A 10,668-nucleotide genomic window follows, 5' to 3' on the forward strand; every position below is an offset into this window, starting at 1 on the left:
CACCAGTTTGAATCAAAATCAAAACCACTTTTCTCAACTGGCTTTGATAAGAATGCCCTGCAGGCCCTGAACCACCCCCTGCACTACCCGTGCTCCTTCTGCTCCCACCCTCTGCGTGTCAGGGAACTCCGGCCGCGGCCGCCTCACTGCCCTCCTCGGTCTCCACTCAGTGTCCAGTGACCACATCTCCTGTGGCTCCAGATTCCGTCTCTACACTGGCAGTTCCCATTTTATACTCCAGACCCAATCTGCACTCTACAGACAGGTGTCTCATTTCCCACGTGGAAGTCTATACAGAAAGCTCTAAGTTACTATATTCAAAGTGGAACTTTTGATTTTTCCCCTCACCCCACAAAAAACCACCCCCACCACCACCAACAAAAAACCCTGCTAACCAGCTCTCTCTTACTCAGCTTAATAAATGGTACCTCCAGTCACTAATTCCTAGGCTAAAACCCCATTATCTCCATATCTAACTCTTGGCAAGCCTGAACATCTCGAACAAGTCCCCCATCACACCTCAGACCGCCTTCACAGCACTCCACAATTCAGTCACATGTTTTAATATAATCTTTGATTGTCTTTCTCTCCCACCAGACTGAAAGCACTGTGAGAACTCTTTATATTATATCCCCAGACACAGGGCTGGGCATAACATTGTAACTGTGAAGTGCTTGGCCTCTCTGACTGCATCTTGTTCAAGCCTGCTTGGTTCCCATGGCCTGCAGTCTAATAGCTTCTGCTTAGTCTTACATACAGACATGCAAATCATTAGAGGAATCCTGCTTGTGGCCTGAGTTGTAAAAGACAGCCCCTCACTAGAAGGTGCCACTCGTGAGGAGATAAGGGAAGTATGTAGAAAAATAGTGATTGCTTAGCTGAGTTTTGCAGAAACCTCATCCAAAATCTTCCTTGGACCCCTGCTGGCACCCAGATGTCTATGGTCATCCATCACCTCTGGCCCCTCCCACTTCCCCTTCCCTTGACATAAAAGAAGCCTGAACTCTGTACTTAAGGTGGATTTGAGTAACCACTAGGTCTCCCATCTTCTCAGCTGGTGCCTTCTCGATTAATAAATCTTTCCTTACTCTAAACTCTGACATTTTGAGTTTTGGCCTTTTGAAGCATCAGGCATGGACTTTGGACTGGTAACAGTGCATGTTCAACATTCTGGGTCAAATAACAAATAAATGAATAAACAAACATGGTCAGTTCCAGGAAGAGAATGTCCAGGGGGCTTTGACATCCTCTGTGGCCTGCGAAGTCAACCAAAATGGCCACATGAATCCATTTACAAAGTGTGTCTGCCAAAATCCTCCCTACCACACCACAGACCTCCTGCCCCTTTCAAGAATTGCTGCCAAGCCCTGGCCAGGTGGCTCAGTTGGTTGGAGTGTCATCCTATACACCAAAATGTTGCTGGTTCAATTCCTGGTCAGGGCACATATAAAGGTCCGGGGTTTGATCCCTGGTCAGAGCACGTATGGAAGGCAACAGATTGATCGATATTTCTCTCTCTGTAAAATCAGTTTTTTTAAAAATCCTACAAGTGAGGGTAAAAAAACAAAAAGAAAAGAAAAAGAAAAGAAGACTTGCTGCCAAGACCCAAAGTTTTCATAAAGAACTGGGGGTCCTGGGCATCCCATGTTTGATCTCTCTAGTTCCAGACCAGCAACATTTGATTCTTGATCCCCATCTGATCATCTCTATTCTTTTCTTTTACTTCCCCCAAACTACACAACCTAGCTTTCCGTGGCTGCTCAATAAAAACCCTGCCTTTCCGTCGAGGGCATCGCCTCATCCACTAGCCTTTCTGTGACCGTCCTGATGACTGCTTTTTGCCTGCTGTTTCCCCCGTGGAAGAGCAGCCGTTAGCAATCCTCCGCTCAAGTCTAAATCTACCTTTCAAGGCTGCACCTCTGCCATGACGTTCTCCCTGACACCTCGAGCTAAGTAAGTGGGCTCTCTCCCTTCATACAACTCCTTTTGAGGGTGAACAGAGGTGCTTAGCACTTTTATGTATGCCCGTCCTATCTTGCCCCTTTTGCATTGCCAATTGCCAAAGGGAAAAGGTGTATCTAATACTATTTGTTTGGCACATAGCAGTTGCTTAATAAGAACTTGATGGCTTGACGGAAGGAAAAACTTCACTCTGGACAAGCAGCAATGTTTATGTAGAACTCCTGTCCATTCCTCGTCCTTACAGGGTTGAAGGGCTATGTTTTCCACTTGGGAATTCTGCATAATTGAAAAGTCTTTCTGAAATAGAAACCTGTCAGACAAGATGGAATTTCACTTTAATAAAATTACAGGGTAGCAGCTAGACGCAGAGGAATTTTGAAATGACAGCTAAGTCAGGCTATCGGGGTGTTATAATCAAGCCTAAAAAGCAGCTGGGCTGGGTTGATAAGAAGGACTAGAACACCTTGTGGTACTATGTGTAGTAGGCTGAATAATGGCCTATCAAAAACGCCCACACTCTAGTCCCCAGAATCTGTGAATGTCCCCTTATATCACAAAAAGGACTTTGTATATTTTATTAAATAAAGGATTAGCTAGATGGGGCGGATGTAATCACAAAGGCTCTTATCAGAGGGAGGCAGGAAATCAGAGTGAGTAGTTAAAGATGTGACAGCAGAAGCTAAAGATTGGGATGATGCAAGGAAGGAGTCACAAGCCAAGGAATGCAGGCAGCCTCTGGAAGCTGGACAAGGAAAGAAAACGGGGAAAGGCAAGAAAGTGAATTCCCTTCTCAACGCCCCCAGAAGAAGCCAACTCTGCCCACACCTTGACTTATTCTAGTGAGACTGATTTTGGTTCTTCTGACCTCTGGACTGTAAAATAATCAGATTGTGCTGTTTTAAGCCCCTACATTTGTGATAATTTGTTACAGTAGCAACAGGAAATGAATCCACCATGTAAAAGCCATTGATGAAGGGAATGCAGTCTCCTGTTAGAACCACTCTAGGATCTTGCGTCTAAGAGAAGGCACCATGTTCTCAAATGCCTAGCAACCAGGTAAAGGGCTGAGTATCTATGGTTCAAACTAGAGATCTTCGTGTATATTTTTCCATGAAGGAGAGGACATTTTGTGGTGGAAGCTAGAAACCAAGGGCTAAAGAACAAGCCAGATGCCAGGGACTCACATCTCCTTTTTGAATATTCTGTCCAGATATATCAAACTGAGACAGTCCTGGGAAAACTAGAGCCACTAACCTAGTGCCCCAAAGATCAGCTGATCAAATCACTGGTCATTTCAAAGGGGAACACAAATCAATCAAATAATTTGTTTTCATTCATTCACTCATTTATCTCAAAACCCCAGCAGATACCATTTCATGATACTCCAGGCAGAGCCCAGATCCTGGGGTTTATTACCAATTTCAAAGACCTAAAATCATCCCAGTGACTAGCCAGCCTTACGTTTCTGAATCATGGAATTTTCTGGCGGTCTGTGTAGTCTCATTAAAGATAAAATATACAAACTATGAAGGACAAGAGAAAAACATGGCTTCATGCCCCATAGCAATAAATGCTTTTAAAAAAATCAAGACTCCAAACCTCCTCTGTCATGTTTATTTCTTTCTTATCTGTAAAAGTAAAATGTGTATAGTGTCTTCACCACATAATGTCAGGGTCCATCCATGATAAACTGTAGTTTGATAAGCGGCAGAGTAAAGAGACCTTCATTCTGAGTTTACCTTCAGCAGTTTCACTTGTGGGGCTTCAAAACAAGCCACGTTCCAGGGAAAGAAAGATACATGCTGATGTTAACTTGGTGTGCATTAATGTAGTTTATAAAACAATCTCTCAAACATTTATTATGCAATTAAGCTTCTGGCTATAGTGGGTTTAGTATAAGCAACAAAATTAAAGAAACCTCCCAAACATTGACATTGGCACTCAAAAAATAATAAAGACAAGTATTAAAACATTTCCAGTATATTTTCATTCTGCAAATGTGTTGATATAAAATTTCTAAGAAAGCTGCATAATTATTAGGATTATTTCCTACAGCAGTTACAAGTACTTAGATTTAGGTAATCAGGTTCACATAAATAAAAGGTTCTTTCTTAAAACACTGAACAATAAGAATATCAGCACATGGGACTGGCAGAAAGGAAGCTGTATTTAATTTCCAGAGTAACCTTAGTATAGAGCATCCTTGGCTTAATTTGAATTACTGGTTTTTCCTAGTCTGTCTATCTCCCTTATGCCAACTAGCACTCTTGCATTCATGGGCATGCACCCCCCTATCACTGACTTCTTTTTTTAATTGAATTTATTGGGGTTACATTGGTTAATAAAATTACATAGGTTTTGAGTGTACAATTCTGTAACATATCATCTGTATATTGTGCTCACCACCCAAAGTCAAGTCTCATTCTATCACCATTTACTCCCCCATTATCCTTCTACCACCCCCAACCCCCCTTTCTCTCTAGTAATCACCATACTATTGTCTGTGTCTATGAGGTTTTTTTTCTTAATCCCTTCACCTACTTCAACCAGGCCCCCAACTCCCCCCGTCCCTGACAGCTGTCAGTCTGTTCTCTGTATCTATGCATCTGTTTCTATTTATTTTGTTCATTAGATTCCACATATAAATGAAATCATATGATATTCATCTTTCTCTGAATGATTTATTTCACTTAGCATAAACTCTCCAGGTCCATCCATGCTGTTGCAAAAGGTAAGGTTTCCTTATTTTTTATGCTGAATAATTCTGTGTGACTTTTCAAAATAAGAAAATGTCAGGACTTTTTTTAGTGAGAGAGATCCAGGATGGCATCACAATAGGTAGATGTGGCACTCACCTCCTCCAGGGACCAGGCTGGAATTGCAGTGAAAATATAGACCAATCAACGTTAATAACTAACTGAAGACTAGCTGAATAGAAGTCTTATAACCAAGGGTTTATAGAAGAAGCCAAATCTAGACTGGTAGGAAGCATGGCTGAGATTCAGAGGGATATCTCAGCTGCCAAGGTTCCCCCTGAGGAGTGTGGGGTTTTAACATCTCAGAGCACCAGAGCTAGGAAGAGGTGCTCACATAACATCTGGTAGTGAAAATCAGTGGGGGGTTCTGTCTGCCAGGGAGAGATGAAGTCCACTGTAAACACAGGTACCCTCTTAATGGGCCAATGCACAAAATCTGGTTTGCAGCTACTCACCATGGACTCCAGCAGAGGGATGGCAGAACAGACTGGAGTCATGTGAGGGGAGACTGAGATGTATGGCTCTGGGAAGAGCTGAAGAGACAGCCTCCTAAACCCTTGTGCTGAGTGACTCTCCTGCACTGCAGACGCCATCTTTCTTGGGTGGAGTACTCCCTTCCTTACAGCATCAGCTGGGGGAATGCAATAGCCCAACCCTCTGAATTCCCTGTTGCTTCACACTGTTGCCCTGCTGAGGAGTCAGTTGCCTGGGCTGGGTTATAGAGGTCTGGACAGACTAAGACTGAGTTGTGTCACTTTGGGGTAAGGGCCATTCCCTCCACTTTCCCACAAAGCTACCTGGCACCTCCCCCTCACAGGAGATCCACTAGCCCCACTCACATGACTCCCAGTGATTCCTCCCTGTTGAGCTCAGGCTCCTGGCAGAATCTTGGACAAACTGAGTTGTTTGGCTCTAGGACGGGGGCATTTTTCTGTTGCATGCTCAAGCACTCTCTACACATGGCAAAATCTTGGTCTGTTTGGGCCTGAGAAAATCTGCCTCACCCTGACAACTCCCTGAGGCCCTGTCCTACCACAAAGGTCTTCGACCACCCAGTGGGTAGAAGCTAGACTTGGTATAACCTGGAAATTTTGCAGAATAGCCTCAGATCCAGCACTGGCACCAAGTTTGAAACTGTATCAATCTGGTGGGCACCACTCCCTCCTACGTGGCGACTCACTGAGAACCTACCTGTACCACTTGAGGCTCCTTCAGTGACTGAGCCTATCAGGCCAAGGGCAGGCAAAGGTAGGCAAAGAAGAATCTCAGGGTGACTTGGGACTTTTGCTGACCTGCTGGCAAAAGGGGCCATGGTGTGCAGCTTGGTCCTTCCCGTGCACACTCAGACCCATCACAGGCAGACACAAACTGTGGGTCACTTTGTAGCTCCAAACAGGTTGCCCAGGGCCAGTGACAGGCAGCATCTAACATTGGCCTGCACTAGAGACTCTCCCAAGAAGTCCCAGAACCAACACACCTAGTAGCCAGCTTCAGACAATATCAGAACAGGATCCAATGAGCTTCACAAGCAGCATATCCAAAGGAAGACCTCGGCAGACACCAGACCCTGCTGAGGCTAATTCTGCTTCATGTGGTCAGCCTCTGCACAGCAGCTTATACACTGTGGTCAGGGTCAGTCCCCACAGTCAGCCAGCCTGAGGCCAATCCCACACATAAACAGGCCAATAACAATCAAGACTCAATTACAACAGGAGGCCCACAAAGCCCACACAAAGGACATTCCTGAAACACCAGATCAGGTGATCAAGGAGACTGCAACACTGAGTCCCACAGGACACCTACTAGCTAAGGACATCCTACCAAGACTTGAACTCAAAGCAGATATAGCTAATAATACAAACAAACACAAAGAGGCAGAAAAAATGGGAGGACAAAGAAACATGCCCCAAATAAAATAACAGAAGAAATCTTTAAAAAAAAAACCTCAGCTAAATGAAATGAAGGCAAGCAATTTACCAAATATAGAGTTGGAAAAAAAAATGGTTATAAGGATGCTCAATAAATGTAGTGAGAACTTCAACAGAGGTAGCAAGCATAAAAAAGGATATAGAAACCATGAAAAAGAACCAGTAAGAAATAAAGAGTACAATATCTGAAATGAATATACTAGAAGTAATAAACAATAGATTGGATGAAGCAGAGGATCGAATCAGCAATTTAGAAGACAAGGTAGCAGAAAACACCCAATTGGAGCAGCAAAATAAAAAAGAATCCAAAAAAAAAAAAATGAGGATAATGTAAGAAGCCTCTGGAACAACTTCAAGTGTACCAACATTGATATAATGGGGATGCCAGAAGGAGAAGAGAGAGAGCAAGAAATTGAAAACCTCTTTGAAAAAATAACAGAAAATTTCCCTAACTTGGTGAAAACAAAAAACAAACAAAAATACAAGTCAAGAAAGCACAAAGAGTCTCAAACAAGATGAACTCAAAGGGCCCTACACCAAGACACATGATAATTAAAATGGCATAGGTTAAAGACAAAGAGAGAATCTTAAAAGTAGCAAGAGAAAAACAGTTAGTTACCTACAAGGGAGCTCCCATAAGACTGTGACTGGTTTCTCACAAAAATATTTCAGGCCAGAAGGGATTGGCATTAAATATTCAAAGTGATGAAAAGGAAGGACCTAAAACCAAGACTACTTTACTCAGCAAGGCTATCATCATTTAAAATTAAAAGAGAGATAAAGGGTTTCCCAGGACAGAAAAGATAAGGGAGTTTGTTACAACCAAACCAGTATTATAAGAAATGTTAAAGGGTGTTCTTGAAGAAGATGAAGATAATCACCTATCAAGAATCACTTATATATAAATGGCTTAAATGCTCCAATAAAAAGACATCGGGTAGCTGAATGGATAAGAAAACAAGACCCATATATATGCTGTCTACAAGAGACCAACTTCAGAATGAAAAATACATACAGACTAAAAGTAAAGGGATGGAAAAATATATTTCATGCAAATGGAAAAAATTGTTAAAAGTTGGGGTAGCAATACTTATATCTGGCAAACTATTTACTATAGACTTTAAAATAAAGGCTATAGTAAGAGACAAAGAAGGACACTACATAATGATAAAGGAGAAATCCAACAAGAGAATATAATCCTTGTAAACAATTATGCACCCAACATAGGAGTACCTAAATATATACAGCAAATCTTAATGGACATAAGGGGAGAGAGCAACAGTAATACAATCATAGTAGGGGATATTAACACACCACTGACATTAGTGAATAGACCTTTCAGACATAAAATCAATAAGAAAATAGCAGTCTTAGATGACAAACTAGATCAGATAGATTAAATGATATCTTCAGAGCATTTTACTCCAAAGAAGCAGAATATACATTCTTTTCAAGTGCACATGAAACATTTTCTAAGATAGAGCACATGTTAGGACACAAAACAAATCTCAGTAAATTTAAGAAGATTGAAATCATATCTTCTCTGACCTCAATGGTATAAAATAAAAAAACCAATCACAAGAAAAAAAAAAAAAACACATAAAGACATGTAAGCCAAAAAACATGTTACTAAAAAATGAATGGGTTAACCATGAGATCAAGGAAGAAATCAAAAGATACCCTGAAACAAACAAAAAGAGGACACAACAATCCAAAATCAATGGGACACAATGAAAGCAGTCCTAAGAGGGAAGTTCATAGCATTACAGGCCTACCTCAAGAAACAAGAAAAATCTCAAATAAACAATCTAACTTTACACATAAAGGAATTAGAAAAATAACAACAAACAAAACTCAAAGTGAGTAGAAAGAGGAAATAAAGATCACCTCAGAAATAAATGAAATGGATTAAAATATATATATATATATATATATATATATATATATATATATATACACAAAAGATCAATAAATCCAAGAGCTGGTTCTTTGAAAAGATAAACAAGACAGACAAACCTTTAACAAAACTCATCAAGAAGAAAAGAGAGAGGGCCCAAATAAATTAAATCAGAAATGAAAGAGGAGACATAGCAACTGACCCCATGGAAACACAAAGGATTGTAAGAAAATATTACAAACAACTATATGCCAACAAATTGGACAATGTTGATGAAATTAATAAATTCCTAGAAACATACAATCTTACAAAACTGAATCAGGAAGAATCAAAGACTCTGAATAGACCAATTATAACTAATGAAATCAAAGCAGTAATAAAAAAAATTTATCAACAAACAAAAGTCTTGAGCTGGATGGCTTCACAGGTAAATCTACCAAACATTCAAATAAGAACCAACACATATTCTTTTCAAATTATTCCAAAAAAATTCAAAAAGAGGGAAGACGCCCAAGCTCATTGTACAAAGCCAGAATTATACTAATTTCAAAACCAGATAGGACACTAGAAAGAAAGAAAATTATAGGCCAATATCCTTGATGAACATAGATGCTAAAATCCTCAACAAAATATTAGCATGCCAGATCCAGCAATATATTTAAAATATCATACACCATGATCAAGTGGGCTTTATTCTGGGGATGCAAAGTGGGTACAATATCTGCAAATCAATAAATGTGACACACCACATAAACAAAATTAAGGATAAAATATCTCATGATCATATCAATAGATGCAAAAAAAAAGCATTTGTTAAAATCCAGTACTCACTTATGATAAAAATTCTCAGCAAAGTTGGAATAAAGGGAACATACCTCAACATAATAAAGGCCATATCTGACAAACCCACAGCCAACATCATATTCAAGGGGCAAAAAAATAAAAGCATTTTACTTAAGATCAGGAACAAGACAGGGATGTCTGCTTTCACCACTCTTATTCAACATAGTATTAGAAGTCCTGGCCACAGAAATCAGACAAGAAGAAATAAAAGGCATCCAAATTGGAGAGGAAGAAATAAAACTGTCATTATTTGCAGATAACATGATACTGCATATAGAGAACCCTAAAGATTCTACCAAAAAACTACTAGAACAGATTAATGAATTCAGTAAAGTATCAAGATACAAAATAAGTATCCAGAAATCAGTTGCATTTTTATATACCAATAATGAACTGTCTCAAAGAGAAACTAAGAAAACACTTCCATTTACAATTACATTAAAAAATACATTTGAATAAATGTAACCAAGGAGAGAAAAGACCCATACTTGGAAAATTATAAGACACCGAAGAAGGAAATTGAAGAAGATAAAAATAAGTGGGAGCATATGCTGTGTTCATAGATAGGAAGAATTAACTTCATTAAAATGTCCATACAACCTAAAGCAATCTATAGACTCAATGCAATCCCTATCAAGATACCAATGGCACATTTTACAGAACTAGAACAAATGTTCTAAAAATTAAATGGAACCACAAAAGACCCTAAATAGTCACAGCCACCTTCAGAAAGAAGAACAAAGTTGGAGGAATCGTGCTACCTGATATCAAATTATACTACAAGGCCATAGCAATCAAAACAGCATGGTATTGACATAAAAACAGACACATAGATCAATGGAACAGAATAGAGAATTGAGAAATAAAGTCTTTATGGTCAGTTAATATTTGACAAAGGAGACAAGAATATACAATGGAGTAAAGGTAATCTATTCAATAAATGGTGCTGGGGAAAATTGGACAGATACATGCAAAAAAATGAAAGTGGACCACTTTATTACACCATACATAGAATTAACTCAAAATGAATTAAGGACTTAAATGTTAGACTCAAAACCATAAAAATTCTAGAAGAAAACATAGGCAGTAAAATCTCTGACATTTCTCCCAGCAATATTTTTTTTCTGATAATGTCTCCTCGGACAAGGGAAACAAAATAAATAAATAAATAAATGGAACTATATCAAACTAAAAAGGTTTTGCACAGCAAAAGAAACCATCAACAAACTAAAAAGACAACCCATTGAATAAGAGAACATATTTGTCAATGATACATTGACAA

This window comes from Cnephaeus nilssonii, assembly GCF_951640355.1.
Source record: "Cnephaeus nilssonii genome assembly, chromosome: 8".
Classification (NCBI taxonomy): domain Eukaryota; kingdom Metazoa; phylum Chordata; class Mammalia; order Chiroptera; family Vespertilionidae; genus Cnephaeus; species Cnephaeus nilssonii.